This window comes from Theobroma cacao, chromosome 5 (assembly GCF_000208745.1).
Source record: "Theobroma cacao cultivar B97-61/B2 chromosome 5, Criollo_cocoa_genome_V2, whole genome shotgun sequence".
Classification (NCBI taxonomy): domain Eukaryota; kingdom Viridiplantae; phylum Streptophyta; class Magnoliopsida; order Malvales; family Malvaceae; genus Theobroma; species Theobroma cacao.
This window is the reverse complement of record NC_030854.1, coordinates 6,193,271-6,205,589: the sequence shown is the minus strand read 5'-3', so window position 1 is coordinate 6,205,589 and position 12,319 is coordinate 6,193,271.

Genomic DNA, 12,319 nt, shown 5'->3' with positions numbered 1-12,319 from the left:
AAAGAGAAACGGATTGATTAAGAGATGAGTATTTCTTGAAAAATTGATGTGCTTTTTAAAAAAAAAAGGAAAAGAAAGCTCCTTCTTAGAGCTTTTCTTGAAACTTTTTTTTTAAAAAAATATTTTTTTTAAAAAGCTACTTTTTTTAAGAGCTTCTCAAAAATTATGTTTGGCTTGGTTTTTGCTTTTAAGAGGTAGATAAGCTGAAAAGAAGCTAGGCCAAACAGGCACTTAATGTATGCTATGGTCTGTACAAGGTCAAATATTGCTTTTGCGGTTAAGATGCTAAGTCAGTTTACAAGTAATCCAAGTAAAGAACATTGGTATGCTATTCACAAAGTTCTAAGATACTTAAAGAGTACAATGAATTATGGCATTTGTTATTCAGGTTTTCCTTCAATTTTAGAAAGGTATACAGATGCTAGTTGGAATTCAAATAGAACGGATTATACTTCTACGACTGGTTGGATTTTTACAATTGGTGGGGGTGTTGTTTCTTGGGGTTCTAAGAAGCAATCTTATTAAATGGACTCCACCATAGCAACTGAATTTATAGCTTTAGCATCTGTCACCCAAAAAGTAAAATAGTTGAGAGATTTACTTTATGAAATTCCATTGTGACTTAAACTAATGGCACCAATCTTAATACATTATGATAATGAAGTAGCGATATCAACGACATATAATTAAGCATATAATGGAAAGAGTCAATATATTGGACTTCGACATAGCATTGTAAAACAAAGAATTAGTGATGGTATAGTCACTATAAGTTATGTGAGGTCTTGTGAAAATTTAGTGGATCCATTTACCAAAAGTCTAAAAAAAGATTTAGTAATAAAGACCTCAAGAGGGATGAGTCTCATCCTTGTCAACTAAATCTCAAATGGTGGGAGCTTACCTCGACGTTTGTGGTTGATCTGTAAATCTTCTACCACATCGATGATTGCAAATATTAATTTATATTTTTCCATCCAAAGGTATATAGTGTTTGGTTCCCGTAATGTGTAAGGTAAGATTGAATAAAAGTTCTTAATAGACCTATAACATGTATATATTGAAGTACTAGAATTACGGGGTATTTTCGATTGGGGCTACCTATGTGAGTGGAAGTGTGGCTGCTTCTAGGAGCTAATGGCTTAACTTTAACAGCACTCATAAATGGATACAAAACACAAGGCCATAAAACATGTTAGCAAAACTAGATACAAAGTAAGCAAGGCAGCTTGTGTGTGTTTAGTGGCTTGACTAGTCAAATGAAAAATCGATGGTTCAATGCATGGTTAATCACTCAATGCAGACTAAAACCTACCGCACTCACTAAGTAAAGGTTCAAATTTGCGAAATACCTTTATTTATGCTAAAGATTCCCAAAGTTGTTGGTATTTAGAAATTTGAAAATGGTGGGGGATTGTTGGTGTATTTTTAAAACTAAAGGTTATGTCACATAATGAAAAGCTATCTTAGCTCGAAAGTTATGTCATATAAAGTAACATAGTGTGACTATTGGATTGTAGGTAGGTTTATATGTGAATGATTATGTCTCTTGGTAAATTGACATCCAAAGGTTATGAGACAAATTGAAAAAACACCACAGCTCAAAAGTTTAAATATGAAAAGTTATTGTTTCAAATTATAGCTTAAAAATTATGTTTTATGGAATGAATGGTTGTCATTTCATAAGATTATTATTGAAACAATACTTTTATCCAAAGGTCGTGTCTTACAAAATGTAAATATATCTTTTAAACAAAGTGATGCTTTAATGAAAGGGTTGTGTTCTTGAAGAAGAGACACTTGCATATATAAAAAGTTTGTTGCCAATCATTTTGACACACCAAAACAAATAAGACAAATGTAGAAAAATCCAGAGAGATTGAAGTGTTATGTTCTGAAAATAAATATAAACACTTGAGTTTTCATCATCTATCAAAGGAATCCAAATTCCTTATAATCTACTTGTTGCAGAAAGTAGGCTCTAAGGCCAAACAACTTTGTAAACCCTCAAGTGTATCTAACGGTTTACTCTCGTAAAGTGCAAGATGAAGTTAGAAATTGGCTTCATTGTATCCCTAAGGCTATTCATATTATTCCTCTTTGCATACCGAGTGGTAGGGGCAAAATAAGTCTTAAAGATAACATCTATTAAAAAGTTCATCTTGAAGTCAATTTTGTTGGTTCCTTGAATTCCATGTAAACCCCATTTGCACCAACAGATAATATCATATGCATGTAATTTTGTGATCATATGTTTGTGTAGCATGATTTTATTAAATTTTTGTATAAAAGAAGCATACTTCAATCTGTTGTTCAAAATAAGTATAATATTTAATAAATTTGTACGTTTTTCCTTTTTTGGGTAGAAAGACCTTTGTTTCCTATTTTGATTAGTTAGTCACAATATTATTTCAAATCCATCAAAGGAAGAAAAAAGATATACTTGCATATTAAATTAATAATTATCATGCAATACCACCAATACCTCATGATAAGAATCTTAAGTCCTACCAATTAAGGAAGTATAAGAGTCTTAGTTTAGCATGGTTAAGTGTTAATACTGCTAATTCTTTTTGAGCGGGGGTATTTGCTTTTTGTTAATGCTCTGTTTATTTGATGCACTGATTAGGTTTGATTGCATTAGAAGTCTTTGTATAAAGACTTCGATTGCCATACTGATACTAGTCTAAATAAAATCACTTTTCATAAAACAAAATCATGCAAAATAGATTAAACTTTTGCGTTGTAGTAAAGTTGTTATTAGCACAAATTGTTGGATATTTTCAAATAAAATAAATATGGGACACAATCCCATATTGAAAATTAAAGAAAAGTTATGTCTGTTGAAAAAAACCAACAGTCATTTTTGTTTGAAACAGACACAATTGTGTCTGTTGGGAATAAACACCTATACCTATAAAAAGACTCTCCTTTGGAACAACAAATACACAACAAAACAACAAACAACAATCTCTCCTTCCTTTCTCAATATTCTCCAAGTTTTCTTCTATATCGATTTGTTGTAAAAAATTTTTATAGAAGTTTGATAATTTTTCATACTCTGGTGAGTACTTAGCGGATTGATTTTGTCAGTGCAAAAAATCATCAATCATTGGGATTCATTATATCCTTAAGATTTATTGCATGTAATCTTTTGCACACAATCAATAAGGGTGAATATAACCTTAAGACAGTGATTTACACACAATTAATGGAAGCGAACAAAAGCTTAAAGACAGTGACACTATTACAAGCCTTGAAGCCATTTCAGTATTTTCCAATTCGGTGTTTTAACAATCTCATGTTTTTATTGCATTTCATCTATGGTTGCTGCAAGTGGAACACTAAGAGAATTGGCTTTTGATTTTTGTGAAATTGGATCGATTGAGGTTGATTGTAAAGCTTGACCTTATAAAATACTCATCATGATATACATGTGATGATTGCATGATTAAATGCTAGGAGAGTCCCGAAAAATTTACAAAAGTCGATATTGTACCTAGAGGTACAACAAAGTTGATTTAATCCTCGAACTAAATCAAATAGGAATTTTAAGGTGAGATTAAGAGCTTCACAGTCCATGGATGACTCAAAATGGTAATTTGGAGTTTAAGGATCAATTTGGAGTCAAACCAGAATTTTCACTATCTAGGGGCAAAATGGTCATTTGCCACTTGGTGACAAAGTGGGAATTTTAGAAAAGAGTTTTTTGGCCCCATTTGACTTATTGAAGTATGATTTGAGTATTGGAGTATAATTTGAGGTTTAGAAGTGAAAAATTTTAATTTCGGTATAATTTGAAGTATAGGGTAAAATGGTAATTTTGCCACCTAGGGGAAAAATTGTAATTTTTTACCACCAGGACATTTTTCCAGCACATGGTCTTCCTTTATCCTCATTTCTGACCTTTGACTAATCATGTGGTGGAGATAAAAAGTTTAAATTTTTAAAGTTTTAAAAATGGACCAATAAGAAAATGCCATGTGTTAAGCTTAGGATATTTTATTATTTAACTTAAAAATCAGCATAAATCAGCCCATTACTCTCCAAATATTCGGCCAAGCAAGGAAGAGAGGGAAAGAAAGGAAGAACAAACCCTAGGTGAGGAATTTCAAGAGAAAAAGTGTGGAAAATCAAGGAAAATAAGTGAAAAATGTAGGATTTTTCAACTTAAGCTTGAAATCTATTTTCCTTAAGCATTTCTCCTTATTTTCAATGCTTAAATTACATGTTTTTATGATGAATGGTTGGCTGATCAAAATGGGTATGGAGAAAGAATGAAGTTAGATTAATTTGATTTTAAGTTATGTTAGTGTTTTTAGTTAGTTTAGCATATTTAGAAACAAAACAACAAGAAAAGAATTCATTTTCCTCCATTACCATTATTGGCCGAATTTTGTAGGGAAATATTGGCTGCTGATCTTGATGTTTATTTGAGGAATTATGATGAATAATGATGAATTATGAGCCTAGAAAAATAATAGAAATTTTCGGAGCAAAAAAACGAATTTTTACCCATTAAGGGTATTTTCGTAATTTGGTATTGAGACTGATAATTTGCACCACATTGAGGGACATTAAGTCAATTTGGGTGCAATTGAGGTATAGAAACTGAAAAAAATTAATTTGGAGTTTAAACGGACACGTATATCGATTTATCGGGTAAAAGATCGAAATAGGCTAACACCGAGTTTAGGCAAAATTTAGACATTTTTGTATTCCATATCATGCATTAGTAGTCTAAATTAGTTTAATTTCAGTTTAGTACCAATGTAGTGAGTTTCTCAATTTTGTACTATGTCAAGGTGGTGAGTCCTCCAATAAAGGCAAGGGAATTGCATCCGAGGACTAGTAGTTTGAGTATTTCGAGAATCGACACTCTAGACATTGTGAGTAAATTTACTGTTATTTTAATTATCTAGGGTGATTTTTAGATTATTTCATTAATTCTATGGAAAAATGGATTTAAAAAGGTAAATTTTCATGTTTTATGAATAAAGGTGTTCCGATGAAATTAATTTATAAATTGTTTTCAAATTAATAGTGATTTTGAAAAAAATAGAGTACATGGAGACTGTTAATCGTGGCAATTTGATTGTTTAAATTGATTGGCTTATAATAAATCGGGCATGATTGGCTAGTTGGCAATTATATTGAAATACGAATTGTTTGGTTGCCTTGAAAGACTGCGAATTACAAAATTGCCATATCATGTTATTAAGTTTTATTGTATGGTGGATTATATATTAATTAATCATTACAGTAGGGGGTTCTGTGGACTAGCCTTTTAGAGGGGCACGATAAACTCCATTATATTCTTACCTCGAACGGAGAGGCGCGTAGGGTATCTCCTGGGGTAAAGCTTAGGGTTCACTTCACGCCAAACTACCACGTGAGGGGGAACTCAGCCAACGCCAAGGAACGACTATATTTTCAAAACAAAAACATGATTTATGTGAAATGTGAATTTTAATAGCCTTGGCGATCTCAGTAGGATGCCTCGGCCAAGGTGTCCTTGAGAATGGACTTATGGCACAAGCCTAGTTTTTATGAAATTCATAAGCCTCTTCACGTATTTTAAATGAAATGTATTCTAATGCTGTGACCCAGTTTATGATGATTTACTTTATTATCTCTATGTACTCAACTCTAGATGTTTATGATGATGTTTGTTTCCTCATTGGAATTTTATAATCTCACCACCCTCCTTTCCACCCATTTCAGGTTCAGTATAAACTGTAGATAGCTGATCTCATCGAGAACTACCGTTGGATCTGTATTTTTCAAACCGTAGGTTCATAGTCCTCTTTACTTTTGTTTATTCAAGGGCCCTCTTGTTATTGTAAATTAAATTAAATATTTTGGCTTACTGTATTACAGTATGTATAAATTTATTTAGCTTTTATGCTACAAAAATTATTTACGTATAACTCTATAAATATTGTTTTATAAGAAAATAGAATATTTTACTTAATATTTCTTTTATTTTCTTATTATATTCAAATAACCATAATTTTGTTTTAAATGAAGATTTTAGACTTTTAAACTCATTTTGAATATGAATTATGTGTTTTGTACTTGTATATTACATTTTAGCCAGTTTCGAAATTTTTAAAAAAATGACCAAAATACCCTTGTGAGATAAAAAAATTAATATTTTATTTGTTTTAAGTTGGAAACAGCTTAAAATCTTTTAGAACACGATATTTGATAATGGTTGCTCAGAAGGAAAATGAGAAACTAATAGTAAAGCCTTGCGGGGTTTCGGGTTGACATTCCGGGCAATGAGTGTCTATCGGGACATCACGGCGGTTGTCACGGGCTTGAGGGGAGTACCGGGTCGTGACAATTTGATTGGTATCAGAGCTTTTGGTTTTAAAGATCAAAGTTTTTAGTTTTAAAGTAGTTTTAAAAATTTACAGTATCAGTGTAGCCTTGGATTAAGTTAGGTTAGGTTGAATAGAATGCATACATCTGCATATAGAGCCTAAGGTTGCGTAAACTTACTCGTATTTTTTTATAAATTATAATGCCTCCTCGACGCGAACGCCTACCTCTTACTAGATCGGTTGGGAGGGGAAGAGGTCGTTCCCAACGTCGTCAGCTAGATGCAGTAGGGGAAGAATCGGCTGCGTTTACTATTCGGGCAGCACCTGCTGCTGAGCAGGTCGAGACTCCTCCACATCTTCCATCTCCTTCGCCACCTACTAGCATTTCCGCCATGTCTACTGAGGCAACACAGGCATTGGCAGCTTTCTTGACCACAATGGTTGGTCAAGCTCAGACTGGTCAAGTCCCACCTATAGTGCCTCCAACTACTCCTTTAGTTCCACCACCAATACAAGATGTATCCATTTTCAAGAAGCTAAAGGAGGCTAGACAGCTCGGTTGTATGTCTTTCGCGACTGAGTTGGATGCCACTGTGGCAAAAGACTGAATTAATCAGGTTTTAGAGACTTTCTCTCATATGGGATTAGATGTCGACATGAAGCTAATGGTGGCTAGAGATTATTAGAGAAGAGGGCTCGTACTTGATGGAATTCGGTGAAGTCCCGTTCCACTACTCCTCAAACATGGTCTAACTTCCTCAAAGAATTCGATGGTCAGTGTTTCACTTATTTCCATCAGAAAGAAAAGAAAAGAGAATTTCTGAGCTTGAAACAAGGAAATCTAACTGTAGAGGAGTACGAGACTCGTTTTAACGAGTTGATGTTATATGTGCCGGATCTGATGAAATCTGAGCAGGATCAAGTCAGTTATTTCGAGGAAAGGCTTCGTAATGAGATTAGAGAGCGGATGACAGTGACTGGTAGGGAGCCACATAATGAGGTGGTACAGACGACTTTACGGGCTGAGAAGCTCGTGATTGAGAATAGAAGGATTCAGACTGAGTTTGCAAAAAAGAGGAATCTTGGTATGTTTTCTAGTCAGCTAGTAAAAATAGGTAAAGACTCAACGACTTCAGGGAGCACTACTTTTGTTTTCGTGACATCTCCTCGACCTTTATTTCCACTATCACAGTAGAGACCTTCAAGGTTTAACAGATCTGCTATGACTGGTTTTGGGAAGAGTTTCGGAGGTTTTGACAGATGCCGAAATTGTGAGAATTATCATGTTAAGCTGTGTAGGGGGCCTGCACTATGTTTTCATTGTGGTCAGCCGTGTCATATTAGGAGTAATTGCCCACGGTTAGGACAAACCAATGTAGCTGCATCATCTCCACCAACTCGCTCTGATATGCAGAGGAGAGATTCTTCTGGGTTACCACCGAGACAAGGAGTAGCCATACGGTCTGGTGTGGAGAGTAATACCCCGACACATCCACCTTCGAGACCACAGACTCGTACCTCAACAAGAGTTTTCGCTGTGACGGAAGATGAGGCATGAGTCCGACTTGGAGCAGTGACAGGTATTATGTCTTTATTTGATAAAGATGCTTATGTTTTGATGGATTCTGGCTCAAATAGATCTTATGTGAGTACGGCATTTGCATCAATTGCTGATAGAAACCTGTCACCATTAGAGGGAAAGATTGTAGTGCATACCCCTCTAGGAGAATAGTTGATTAGAAATACTTGTTATAGAGACTGTGGAGTAAGGGTAGGTGAAGAAGAATTTATGGGTGACTTAATTCCTTTAGAGATCTTGGATTTTGATCTAATATTGGGTATGGACTGGTTAACTGCACATCGGGCGAATGTGGATTGTTTTCGGAAAGAAGTTATTCTTCGAAATTCGGAGGGAGCAGAGATTGTGTTTGTAGGGGAACGTCGAGTATTACCGTCTTGTATAATCTCAGCCATCAAAGCTTCGAAATTAGTGCAAAAAGGGTATCCGGCTTATTTGGCACACGTGATTGATACTTCAAAGGGGGAACTTAAGTTAGAGGACGTCCCAATAGTAAGTGAGTTTCTTGATGTATTTCTTGATGATTTATAGGGACTACCTCCTGATCGAGAGCTTGAGTTCCCTATTGATTTACTTCCAAGTACCGCACCTATTTCTATTCCTCCATATAGAATGGCTCCGGCAGAGTTGAAGAAACTGAAAGTCCAATTACAAGATTTGGTGGATAAAGGTTTTCATAATTTTTACTCACTAAGGGTATTTTCGTAATTTGCTATGAGACTGATAATTTGCACCACACTGAGGAACATTAAGCCAATTTGAGTGCAATTGAGGTATAAAAACTGAAAAAAATTAATTAGAGTTTCAACGGACGCGTATATCGATTTATCAAGTAAAAGATCGAAATAGGCTAACACTGCGTTTAGGCAAAATTTAGACATTTTTGCATTCCATATCATGCATTAGTAGTCTAAATTAGTTTAATTTCAATTTAGTACCAATGTAGTGAGTTTCTCAATTTTGTACTGTGTCAAGGTGGCGAGTCCTCCGATAAAGGCAAGGGAATTGCATCCGAGGACCAGTAGTCTGAGTATTTCGAGATTCGGCACTCTAAGCATTGTGAGTAAACTTACTGTCATTTTAATTATCTAGGGTGATTTTTAGATGATTTCATTAATTCTATGGAAAAATAGATTTAAAAAGGTAAATTTTCATGTTTTATGAATAAAGGTGTTCCAATGAAATTAATTTATAAATTGTTTTGAAATTAATAGTGATTTTGAAAAAAATAGAGTACACGAAGACTGTTAATCGTGGCAATTTGATTGTTTAAATTGATTGGCTTATGATAAATCGGGCAGGATTGGCTAGTTGACAATTGTATTGAAATACGAATTGTTTGGTTGCCTTGAAAGACTGCGAATTATAAAATTGCCATATCATGTTATTGAGTTTTATTGTATGGTGGATTATATATTAATTAATCACTGCAGTAGGGGTTCTGTGGACCAGCCTTTTAGAGGGGCACGGTAAACCCCATTATATTCTTACCTCGAATGGAGAGGCGCGTAGGGTATCTCCTGGGGTAAAGCTTAGGGTTCACTTCACGCCAAACCACCACGTGAGGGGGAACTCAGCCAACGCCAAGGAACAGCTATGTTTTTAAAACAAAAACATGATTTATGTGAAATGTGAATTTTAATAGCCATGGCGGTCTCGGTAGGATGTCTCGGTCAAGGTGTCCCTGAGAATGGACTTATGGCACGAGCCTAGTTTTTATGAAATTCATAAACCTCTTCACGTATTTTAAATGAAATGTATTCTAATGCTGTGACCCAATTTACGATGATTTACTTTATTATCTCCATGTACTCAACTCTAGATGTTTATGATGATGTCTGTTTACTCATTGGGATTTTATAATCTTACCATCCTCCTTTCCACTCATTTCAGATTCAGTATAGACTGTAGATAGCTGATCTCATTGAGGACTACCGTTGGATCTGCATTTTTCAAACCATAGGCTCACAGTCCTCTTTACTTTTATTTATTCGGGGGCACTCTTGTTATTGTAAATTAAATTAAATATTTTGGCTTACTGTATTACAGTATGTATAAATTTATTTAGCTTTTACGTTACAAAAATTATTTACGTATAAGTCTATAAATATTGTTTTATAAGAAAATAGAATATTTTACTTAATATTTCTTTTATTTTCTTATTATATTCAAATAACCATAATTTTGTTTTAATGAAGATTTTAGACTTTTAAACTCATTTTGAATATGAATTATGTGTTTTGTACTTGTATATTACATTTTAGTCAGTTTCGAAATTTTTGAGAAAAATGACCAAAATACTCCTGTGAGACAAAAAAAATATTATTTTATTTGTTTTAAGTTGGAAATAGCTTAAAATCTTTTAGAATACGATATTTGACAATGGTTGCTCACAAGGAAATTGAGAAATTGATAGTAAAGTCTTGTAGGGTTTTGGGTTGACATTTCGGACAATGAGTGTCTACTAGGACACCGCAGCGGTTGTTACGGGCTCTAGGGGAGTATCGGGTCGTGACATTGATAAAGAAAATAGCAAAATAAATTTTCACCATATTACCATATAAGCTTCCTTTCCTTAATTGATTTGATTTACATGAATTGTTCTAGATACTTGAATTGGTACATAATATTGTATATGATATGCATAATATGTAATTCATGCATACAAGTAAGATTGTAGGATAAATAATTTATTGCCTATTTAAGTAGTAGTGAAAAGGTTTCCAAGTAAAAATGCTTGAGAAAAAGGTCAAAGGTCAATCATAGTGTTAGTGTATTGTTCATCACTCTACTTTCTATGTTTGATTCTTTTGTGACTTAATTTATATTTTTATTTTTATTTACAATTATTTGTATAATTATTTAATATATAGTGTTACATATTTTTTGTTGAGGGTGTGAGGGAAACCAAGAAACATCTACATCCACGATCTTTAAACTAAACTAGCCCCTTATGCTGTAGGGTGGTTGGTCAATAATAATATGCAAGAGTAATTAGCTACCTGATGTATGCAATGATGTGTATAAAGCTAGATATAGCATTTGTTATTAGGAAAGTTAAGTAGCTAAATAAGTAATCCAAGTATTTTGCATTGGCAAGCCATAAATAAAGTACTAAGTTGCTTAATAAAAACAAGAAATTATGGACTTTGCTATAATGGAAATCTATTAGTGCTAGAAGGATATTCGGATGCTAGTTGATTACAAGTTTAGAAGATCATGCTTCCCCAAGCGGATAGATCTTCATGCTTAGTGAGGGTGCCATTTTTTGGGGGTCTAAAAAACAAACGTGTATAACGAATTCTATCATTGCAATTGAATTTATTGCATTGGCTGTTGTCACCAAAGAAGCTGAATGGTTAAGAACTTTACTCTATGGTGTACCTTTGTGGCCAAAACCAATTTCTCCAATTTTTATTCATTCTAATAATGAAGTAACTCTAGCAAAAGCTTATAACCAAGTGCATAATGGAAAGTCCAGACATAGCTATGTTTGGCAATCAATTTCAGATGGAGTGATCACTATAACTTTTGTGAGGTCAAGTGATAACTTGGCAAATCCTTTAACTAATAGTCTTGCTATATATCTTATAAATAAGACCTCAAAGGGGATGTGGCTCAAGCTCATATATTGAAACTCACCCATGGTGGAAACTCGACTCAATGCTTGGTATAACATCAAGTCTTGAGTTCTGAGACAAAGTACACCATTTGTATGTACTCGCTACCACTATAATATAATATATTATATTTCATTCCAAGTAAAGTGCTAGGTATCCCGTAATAGTAAGGAAGGGATGAGTTATATACCTTTAATAGACCCATAATATAAATTTGTTAGAATGCTTTAATTGTGAGGGCATTCTTGATGGGATCTACCTATGTTAGTGTGCAGTGTGGCCGTTTTTAGGAGCTCAAGAGCTTGGCTTTAACAACATTCATGAAAAGAGGATATAGACGCATGGTGATAAAAGCGTCGACGATACTATGCATTCATTGGCGTTAAAATCATTGTGTGGGATGTGTTTGGTTAACCAAATGGAATAGCTAGTTCAAAGTATAGTCTACCATACAATTTCAATTAATTTTAATATGTTTTCACTAAGTGAAGGTTCAATCGGAACACACATTCATTTATGTAATATATTTACAAGATTATCGAAAATTTGGATTAATTTGAAAATAGTGGGGATTGTTGGATATTTTAACATAAAAGAAATATAAGACACAATCTCATATTGAAAATTAAAGAAAAGTCATAACTGTTTAAAACAGACACAATGGTATCTGTTGGAACAACAAAATACACAACAAAACAAAAAGCAACAATCTCTTTTTCCTTTCTCAATATTCTCCAAGTTTTCTTCTATATTATTTTGTTACAGAAAAATTTTATAAAAATTTGATAATCTTA